At 44.5% G+C, this 10,453-nt stretch overlaps 1 pseudogene; it reads left to right on the top strand.

The window, feature by feature from the left end:
* Nucleotides 1-8,081: 8,081 nt before the first annotated feature.
* Nucleotides 8,082-8,135, top strand: LOC139359700 (U7 small nuclear RNA; annotated as a pseudogene).
* The last annotated feature ends 2,318 nt before the right edge of the window (nucleotides 8,136-10,453 follow it).

The following is a 10,453-nucleotide window of genomic DNA, read 5'->3' as shown; positions in this document are numbered from 1 at the left end:
GTCCTTTCTTTTTTTTTTTTTTTTTTGAGACGGAGTCCCGCTCTGTCGCCCAGGCTGGAGTGCAGTGGCCCGATCTCGGCTCACTGCAAGCTCCACCTCCCGGGTTCACGCCATTCTCCTGCCTCAGCCTCCTGAGTAGCTGGGACTACAGGCGCCCGCCATCACGCCTGGCTAGTTTTTTGTATTTTTAGTAGAGACAGGGTTTCACTGTGTGAGCCAGGATGGGATGGTCTCAATGTCCTGACCTCGTGATCCGCCCGCCTTGGCCTCCCGAAGTGCTGGGATTACAGGTGTGAGCCACCGCACCTGGCCGGGGTCCCTTCCTTTATCATTTCCCTTTCTTTCTTTTCAAGAACTTCCTTTAGCTTTTCTTTTTTTTTTTTTTTTTTTTTTTTTTTGAGATGAAGTCTTGCCCTGTCACGAAGGCTGGATTGCAGTGGGTGTGATCTCTGCTCACTGCAACCTCCACCTTCCAGGTTCAACTGATTCTCCTGCCTCAGACTCCAGAGTAGCTGGAACTATAGTCATGTGCCACCATGCCTGGCAAATTTTTGTATTTTTAGTAGAGACTGGGTTTTGCCACATCGGCCAGGCTGGTCTCAAACTCCTGGTTTTAAGTGATCCGCCGCCTTGTTTTCCCAAAGTGATGGGATTACAGGAGTGAGTCTCTGCACCTGGCCCCCTTTTAGCCATTTTTTAAAAGGGTAGATCTACAGATGACAAATTCTCTTAGTTTTTCTTCATCTGAAAATATGTTGATTTCTCTTTCGTTTTTGATAGTTTTTTCTTCGAGCATTTGAAAAACATTGTGCCACTTCCTTCTGCCCTTTTTTAGTTTTTGATGAGAAATCTACTGTGGTTCAATCTGTTTTTACTTTGTGGGAAGGATGTTTTTCTCTTACTGCTGTCGATATTTTTTCTTTGTTATTAGTTTTCAGGAGTTAGATTATTACGTGTCTTGGCATAGATTTCTTTGAGCTTATCATGTTTGTGGTTTCTCAGCTTCTTGAACTTGTAGTTCTACGTCTCTTGTCAAATTTGAGAAATTTTCTGCCATTATTTCTTTAAATAAGTTTTTGGTCTTACATTCTTACTCCTTCTAGGACTCTGACGACATAATTTTTTTTTTTTTCTTTTTTTTTTTTGAGGCAGAGTTTTGCTCTGCTGCCCAGGCTGGAATGCAGTGACACAATCTCGGCTCACTGCAACTTCCGCCTTCTGCCTCCCAGGGTCAAGCGATTCTCCTGCCTCAGCCTCCTGAGTAGCTGAGATTACAGGCGCCTGCCGTCATGCCCGGCTAATTTTTGTATTTTAGTAGAGACGGGATTTGGCCATGTTGCCCAGACTGTTCTCGAACTCCTGAGCTCAAAGCAATCTGACTACCTCAGTCTCCCAAAGAGCTGGGATTATAGGCATGAGCCACCGCACCTGGACTGAAATAGTCTTTAATATTAAAATTAAATTTCATAAAAAGGAATGGGCTGGGCGCGGTGGCTCATGCCTGTAATCCCAGCACTTTGGGAGGCCGAGGCGGGCGGATCACGAGGTCAGGAGATCGAGACCATCTGGGTTAACACGGTGAAACCCCATCTCTAATAAAAATATAAAAAATTAGCCGGGCATGGTGGTGGGTGTCTGTAGTCCCAGCTAGTCGGGAGGCTGAGGCAGGAGAATCGCATGAACCTGGGAGGTGGAGCTTGCATTGAGCCAAGATCACACCACTGCACTCCAGCCTGGGCGACAGAGCGAGACTCCGTCTCAAAAAGAAAAAAAAGGAATGAAAGTATGACACGTGCTACAACATGGATGAAACTTGAAAACATGCTAAGTGAAATAAGCCAGATTGTAAAAGGACAAATATTGTATTATTCCACTTAAGTGAAATATCTAGACTAAACTAGGCAAATTTATAGAGACAGAAAGTAGATTACAGGTAACCAGGGGCTAGGAGAAAGGGGGAATGGAGAATTGCTTAATGGGAACAGAGTTTCTCTTTTATTTTGGAAATAGTGGTGATAGTTATGCACATTGTCAGTGTAATTAATGCCACTGAATTGTACATTAAAAAATGGTTAAGGCTGGGCATGGTGTCTCACACCTGTAATCCCAGCACTTTGGGAGGCTAAGGTAGGTGGATCACCTGAGATCAGGAGTTCAAGCACTATCTGGCCAACATGCTGAAACCCCATCTCTATTAAAAATACAAAAATTAGCTGGGTGTGATGGTGGGTGCCTGTAATCCCAGCTACTCGGGAGGCTGCGGCAGAAGAATTGCTTGAACCCAAGAGGTGGAGGTTGTAGTAAACCAAGATCATGCCACTGCACTCCAGCCTGGGCAACAGAGCAAGACTCCATCTCAAAAAAAAAAAAAAGGTTAAAATGGGGGCCAGGCACAGTGGCTCACTTCTACAATCCCAGAACTTTAGGAGGCTGAGGCGGAAGAATAGATTGAGGCCTGAAGTTCAAAAGTAGCCTGGGCAACAGAGCAAGGCCCCATCTCTATATTTAAAATATATATATAGGCCAGGTGCGGTGGCTCACGCCTGCAATCCCAGCACTTTGGAAGGCCGAGGCGGGAGGATCACAAGGTCAGGAGATCGAGACCATCCTGGCTAACACAGTGAAACCCTGTCTCTACTAAAAATACAAAACAATTAGCCAGGCGTGGTGGCAGGTGCCTGTAGTCCCAGCTACTCGGGAGGCTGAGGCAGGAGAATGGTGTGAATCTGGGAGGCAGAACTTGCAGTGAGCCGAGATCATGCCACTGCACTCCAGCCTGGGCAACAAAGCGAGACTCTGTCTCAAAAATACATAAATAAATAAATAAATAAATAAATAAATTATATATATATATATATGGCTGGGCACGGTGGCTCACGCCTGTAATCCCAGCACTTTGGGAGGCCAAGGCAGGAGGATCACGAGGTCAAGAGATCGAGACCATCCTGGCCAACATGGTAAAACCCTGTCTCTACTGAAAATTCAAAAATTAGCTGGGCATAGTGGTATGCGCCTATAGTCCTAGCTACTTGGGAGGCTGAGGCAGAAGAATTGCTTGAACCCGGGAGGCAGAGGTTGCAGTGAGCCGAGATCGCGCAACTGCACTCCAGCCTGGCAACAGAGCAAGACTCCGTCTCAAAAACATATATATATATATATGTACACACACACACACACACACGTATGTATATATATATGTATATAAAAAATGGTTAAAATGGCAACTTTCATATTTTACCACAATTTAAAAAATTAACATGATATACCACAACCATTGAATTGCACTCTTTGAGTGAATTGTGTGGTATATGAATTATATATCAATAACCTGTTTTGTTTTGTTTTTGAGACAGAGTCTTGCTCTGTTGCCCAGGCTGAAGTACAATGGCACAATCTCAGCTCACTGCAACCTCTGCCTCCCGGGTTCAAGCGATACTCCTGCCTTAGCCTCCTGAGTAGCTGAGATTATAGGCATGCACCACCATGGCCCGCTAATATTTGTTTTTTGTTTTGTTTTGTTTTGGAGATGGAGTCTCACTCTGTCACCCATGCAGGAGTGCAGTGGCATGATCTTAACTCACTACAACCTCCGCCTCCTGTGTTCAAGTGATTCTCCTGCCTCAGCCTCCCGAGTAGCTGGGACTATAGGCTTCCGCCACCACACCAGGCTAATTTTTTGTATTTTTAGTGGAGATGGGGTTTCACTGTGTTAGCCAGGATGGTCTCAGTCTCCTGACCTTGTGATCCGCCCGCCTCGGCCTCCCAAAGTGTTGGGATTAAAGGCGTGAGCCACCACCCCAGGCCAATAATATTCGTATTTTTATTAGAGGAGGGATTTCGCCATGTTGGCCAGGGTGGCCTCGAATGCCTGACCTCCGGTCAATAATCTGTTTTCTTAAAAAGATTCATGGTGAAAATATGGAGAAATTGGAACCCCCATTCACTACTGGTGAAGATGTAAAATGGGGTAACTACTTTGGAAAATAATCTGGCAATTTCTTGAAAGGCTTATCATAGAGTTACCATATAATCCAACAATTCCACTCCTAGGTATACACCCAAGAGAAAAAAAAACTAAATGTCTATAGAAAATGTGTACACAAATGTTCATAACAGCATTATACACAATAGCCCAAAATTGGAAACAACCCAGATGTTCAACAATGGATGAATGGATAAATAAAATGTAGTATATCCATACAATGAAATGTTATTCAGCAATAAAAAGGGATGAAGTAATGATACATGTTACAACATAGATAAACCTTGAAAACATACTAAGTGAAAGAAGTCAGTCAAAAAAGACCACATATATGATAGCATTTATATGATATGTCTAGAGTAGACAAATCTATAGAGGCAAAAAGTGGATTATTAATGCCTAGGGCTAGGGTGATGGAGAGAATGGAACGTGATGGCTAAAGGGTTTCTTGGCCAGACACAGTGGCTCACACCTGTAATCTCAGCATTCTGGGAGGCTGAGGCAGGAGGATGTCTCAAGCCCAGGAGTTCAAGACTAGCCTGGACAACATCGTGACACCCAGTCTCAACAAAAAAGAATAAATATTGTTTTAAAGAAAAAATAGGCCGGGCGCGGTGGCTCAAGCCTGTAATCCCAGCACTTTGGGAGGCCGAGACGGGCGGATCACAAGGTCAGGAGATCGAGACCATCCTGGCTAACACCGTGAAACCCCGTCTCTACTAAAAAATACAAAAAACTAGCCGGGCGAGGTGGCGGGCGCCTGTAGTCCCAGCTACTCGGGAGGCTGAGGCAGGAGAATGGCGTAAACCTGGGAGGCGGAGCTTGCAGTGAGCTGAGATCCGGCCACTGCACTCCAGCCCGGGCGACAGAGCGAGACTCCGTCTCAAAAAAAAAAAAAAAAAAAAAGAAAAAATAATAAAGTCAAAAAAGTGAAAAAAATAATAAAAGGGCACGGGGTTTCTTTTCAGGGTGATTTTTTTAAAGTTCTGAATTTTTTTTTTTTTTTTTTTTTTTTAAACAGGGTCTCACTCTGTCACCCAGGCTGGCTTGCAGTGGCATCATCACAGCTCACTACAGCCTTGACTTCCAGGGTTCAAGCGAGCCTCCCACCTCAGCCTCCCAAGTAGCTGGGACTACAGGTACTGGAACTCCCGAGTAGCTGGGACTATAGTTTATGCACAGAATTTGAGCCTCCCTCTCTGTGGCTCTTATTTTGATAGGATTTCCTCCCATTATTGCCACCTGCTGGGGTTGCCCTGAACAATTCAAGCTAGTAAGACTGCCGGGTTTGGGTTTTTGTTGTTTTGTTTTTGTGGTTGTTGTTGTTTTCAGAGATAAGATCTCCCTGGCCAGGCGCGGTGGCTCAAGCCTGTAATCCCAGCACTTTGGGAGGCCGAGACGGGTGGATCACGAGGTCAGGAGATCGAGACCATCCTGGCTAACACGGTGAAACCCCATCTCTACTAAAAAATACAAAAAACTAGCCGGGCGAGGTGGCGGGCGCCTGTAGTCCCAGCTACTCGGGAGACTGAGGCAGGAGAATGGCGTGAACCCGGGAGGCGGAGCTTGCAGTGAGCTGAGATCCGGCCACTGCACTCCAGCCTGGGCGACAGAGCGAGACTCGGTCTCAAAAAAAAAAAAAAAAAAAAAAAAAAAAAAAAAAAAGATCTCCCGCACAGTGGTTCACGCCTGTAATCCCAGCACTTTGGGAGGCTGAAATGGGTGGATCACCTGAGGTCAGGAGTTCAAGACCAGCCTGGGCAACATGGTGAAACCCCGTCTCTACTAAAAACACACAAAAATTAGCCGGGCATGGTGGCAGGTGCTTGTAGTCCCAGCTACTCGTGAGACTGAGGCAGGAGAATCACTTGAACCTGGGAGGCAGAGGTTGCTGTGAGCTGAAATCACACCACTGTACTCCAGCCTGAGCAACAGAGTAAAACTCTGTCTCAAAAAAAAAAAAAAAAAAAAAAAGAGAAAGAGATGAGGTCTTACTGTGTTGCCTAAGTTGGAATACAGTGGGTATTCACAGGCACAATCTTAGTGCTCTACAGCCTTGAACTCCTGGGCTCAGGGTTTCCTCCCACCTCAGCCTTCTGAGTAGGTGGGACTACAGGCACACACCACTACCCCCAGCTTTGTTTTAACCGCTCACTTTGCAGACTTTAGACTTCCCTTAGACTAAAAGCTGTAAAACACGGGAAACCCATTCAGTCCTCTTCTCTTCCAGGTATCCACCTCTGTGCAGTATATTCCTCCTGTTGTTTGCTTGCTAATGACTTCAGGTAGTTTTTGTTTGTTTGTTCTTTAATATTTTGCTCTGAGTATATCATTCCTGTTTACAGAAGACTTGGTGTGATGGGAATTACTCAGCCATAATTGGAAATGGAACTTCCTCCTGTGTTTTTTGACATATTCCCATCATTTTGCTAGGGTGTTGGGGGTGGCAGGGGATGGGAGGGACTTCCTTAATTTCTATCACAACAGGATATTTCAAGCTTACCTTATAATTTCCCTGTTCCAGCCCTAAAGTCATCCATTTCTCTAAGAAGCTGTTTCTTTGTTGTGAGGAATACTATTTAGAAACCAAGATCTTGGTACCAAGCCTGCTCATTGTTACATTGTGTTAGTGCTTCTAAGCCTTTAACACACAGAGGCTGAACCTCTAGCTCTATCTCTATAGATGTATATGAAATTATGGGTTTATACTGATGCCTCTAGCTCCAGTTCCACCCATCTAAGACTCCTTTGTATTCCCTAATTCGTATCTAAATCTACTTTTTTCCTACAGTGAGAACTCTAGCTTCCACCTTCTTTTATATATCATTTGCTTAATTCTATAATATGCTCAACATAGTTTCTTAATTACTATTCCCATACCACTTCTGCTTCAGTACAGTTTTGGTGTTCATTTGTAACATGAGTTAATTTCTGTTTTCATTCAGTTTAGGGTCTCCTCCAAATTTGGTGATTTCATGTATTGAATTTATCATTTTATTTCCATATATTCTATTTTCAGGCCAGGCATGGTAGCTCACACCTGTAATCCCAGCGATTTGGGAGGCTGGGTCAGGAAGATCACTTGAGCTCAAGATTTTGAGACCAGCCTGGGACACATAGTTCCTGTTTCTGCAAAAGAAAAAAAAAGGGCCGGGCGCAGTGGCTCAAGCCTGTAATCCCAGCACTTTGGGAGGCCGAGACGGGCGGATCACGAGGTCAGGAGATCGAGACCATCCTGGCGAACACGGTGAAACCCCGTCTGTACTAAAAAATACAAAAAACTAGCCGGGCGAGGTGGCGGGCGCCTGTCGTCCCAGCTACTCGGGAGGCTGAGGCAGGAGAATGGCGGGAACCCGGGAGGCGGAGCTTGCAGTGAGCCGAGATCTGGCCACTGCACTCCAGCCTGGGCGACAGAGCGAGACTCCATCTCAAAAAAAAAAAAAAAAAAGAAAAAAAAAGAAAGAAAAGGAAAAAAAATGCATATATATGTTCTATTTTCAAAACTGATGAATCTTTTATTGTAATCATTGAGATATAATTCATATACCATACAACTCACCCATTTAAAGCATACAAGTCAACAATTTTTAATACTCACAGAATTGTGCAACCATAGCCGCAATTAATTTTAGAACTTTCCACTCAGGCACAGTGGCTCATGCCTGTAATCCCAGAACTTTGGGAGGCCAGCTTGGGCAGATCACCTGAGGTCAGGAGTTCAAGACCAGCCTGGCAAACATGGTGAAACCCCATCTCTACAAAAATACAAAAATTAGCAGGGCATGAAGGCAGTTGCCTGTAATCCCACCTACTCAGGAGGCTGAGGCAGGAGAATCGCTTGAACCGGAGAGGTGGAGGTTGTAGTGAGCCGAGATCACGCCATTGCACTCCAGCCTGGGTGACAGAGTGGGACTCCGTCTCAAAAAAGAAAAAGAAAAAAGAAAAGAAAGCTCAGCAGAGGAGGAAAAACTGTAAAAAAAAAAAAAAAGAAAAGAAAAAAAGAAAAAAGAAAAGAAAAGAAAAAAAAGAATTTTGTGAATAGAAATTGAAAATTTGGAAATGAAAATTTCAGACTAAAAATTAAAATGTCAAATAAATCAAGTATTACAGCTCTTTGAGAATCTGTTTAGCAGGTTTTCACCAGAAAACTCTCTAAAAAAAATTTTTTTTTAAATAAGCTGGGCATAGTGGCTCACACTTGTAATCCCAACAGTTGGGGAGGCCAAGGCAGGAGGATTGCTTGAGCCCAGGAATTTGAGACCAGCCTGGGAGATCCTGTCTCTACAAAAATAAATAAATAAATAAATAAATAAATAAATAAATAAAACCCACAAAAAAATTAGTGAGGTAAGGTGGCATATACTTTTAGTCCTACCTAATTGGGAGGCTGAGGTGGGAGGATTTCTGAGCACAGGAGGTTGAGGCTGCAGTAAGCCATGTTCATATCACAGCATTCCAACCTGGGCAACAGAGTGAGACTTTGTCTCAAAAAAATAAATAAGGGCTGGGCACAGTGGCTGTAGTCCCAGCACTTTGGGAGGCCAAGGAGGGCAGATCACTTGAGGTCAGGAGTTCAAGACCAGTCTGGCCAACATGGTGAAACCCCATCTCTACTAAAAATACAAAAATTAGCTGGGCATGGTGGTGTACGCCTGTAATCCCAGCTACTCAGGAGGGTGAGGCAAGAGAATTGCTTGAACCCGGGAGGCAGAGGTTGCAGTTAGCCGAGATTGTGCCACTGCACTCCAGCCTGGGCGACAGAGTGAGACTCCGTCTCAAATAAATAAATAAATAAGGCTGGGTGAAGTGGTTCACGTCTGTAATCCCAGCACTTTGGGAGCCCGAGGCAGGAGGATCACTTGGGCCCAGAGGTTTTATTTATTGTGTTAATTTAATTTAATTTAATGTATTTATTTTTGCAATGGAGTCTCCTCTGTTGCCCAGGCTGGAGTGCACTGGCGCCATCTAGGCTCACTATAACCTTTGCCTCTCAGGCTCAAATGATTTGTTGCCTCACCCTTCTGAGCAGCTGGGACTGCAGGTGTGCACCGCCACACTTGGCTAATTTTTGTGTTTTTAGTAGAGACAGGGTTTTGCCAGTGTTGCTCAGGCTGGTCTCAAACTCTTGGCCTTAAGTCATCTGCCCACCTCAGCCTCCCAAAATGCTGGGATTACAGGCTTGAGCCACAGCACCCAGCCTGAGCCCAGAGGTTCTAGACCAGCCTGAGCAACATAGCAAAACCCCGTCTCTACCAAAATAAATATATATACACACACACACATATATGCATATGTGTATGTGCTAAATATATAAATATATATATTTAGCCAGGGGAGGTGGCGCTTGCCTATAATCCCAGCTACTTGGAAGACCAAGGTGGGAGAATCACTTGAAACTAGGATACAGAGGTTGTAGTGAGCCGAGATGGTGTCTCTACACTCTAGCCTGGGCAACAAAGCAAGACTCTATCTCAAAAAAAAAAAAAAAAGATGGCCGGGCGCGGTGGCTCAAGCCTGTAATCCCAGTACTTTGGGAGGCCGAGACGGGCGGATCACGAGGTCAGGAGTTCGAGACCATCCTGGCTAACACGGTGAAACCCCCGTCTCTACTAAAAAATACAAAAAACTAGCCGGGCGAGGTGGCGGGCGCCTGTAGTCCCGGCTACTCGGGAGGCTGAGGCAGGAGAATGGCGTAAAAACCCGGGAGGCAGAGCTTGCAGTGAGCTGAGATCCGGCCACTGCACTCCAGCCTGGGCAACAGAGCGAGGCTCCGTCTCAAAAAAAAAAAAAAAAAAAAAAAAAAGATAACCTGACACTGGAAAATCTGGCAGATACCACCTTAACCTAATGATCAAGGCTAACATCACTAGTAATGGGGAAATCAAAATTGTGTACCACCTGACAGGATGCAATGAGAGCACAGCGTCCCTTTCATGCTATTCCTGCCAAAGATAATACATATCCTAAATCTAATCAGGAGGAAACATCAGACAAGACCAAATTGAGCAACATTTTGCAGATTAACTGTCCTATGATCGTCAAAAGTGTCAAGGTTATGAAAGCCAAAGAAAGAATGAGGAACTATTTCCCTGACGGAAGGAGACTAAAGCAATGCAGTAACTGCTAAGCATTGCGTCTAATCGGATCATTTATGCATAAAAGACATTATTGGGATAAATGGTGAAATTTTATCAGCTGCTGAGGATTGATTTCCTGATATTGATTATTGTATTATGGTTCCGAAATGTATGTTGTCTATGTGGTTATATATGTGCGTTTGGAGAAAATACACACTAAATTTTTGGGGGTGATAAAACTTGTCAGGTTGTCAACTTGCTTGCAAATAGTTCATGAAGAAATAATATTTTTGTGCTTTAAAAAACAATTCTGGGCTGAGATCGGTGGCTCACGCCTGTAATGACAGCACTTTGGGAGGCCAAGGCGGGCGGATTGCTTGAGCTCAGGAGTTCA

Source organism: Macaca nemestrina, chromosome 17 (genome assembly GCF_043159975.1).
Source record: "Macaca nemestrina isolate mMacNem1 chromosome 17, mMacNem.hap1, whole genome shotgun sequence".
Taxonomy (NCBI): Eukaryota; Metazoa; Chordata; class Mammalia; order Primates; family Cercopithecidae; genus Macaca; species Macaca nemestrina.
This window is presented reverse-complemented; position numbering and strand designations above follow the sequence as displayed.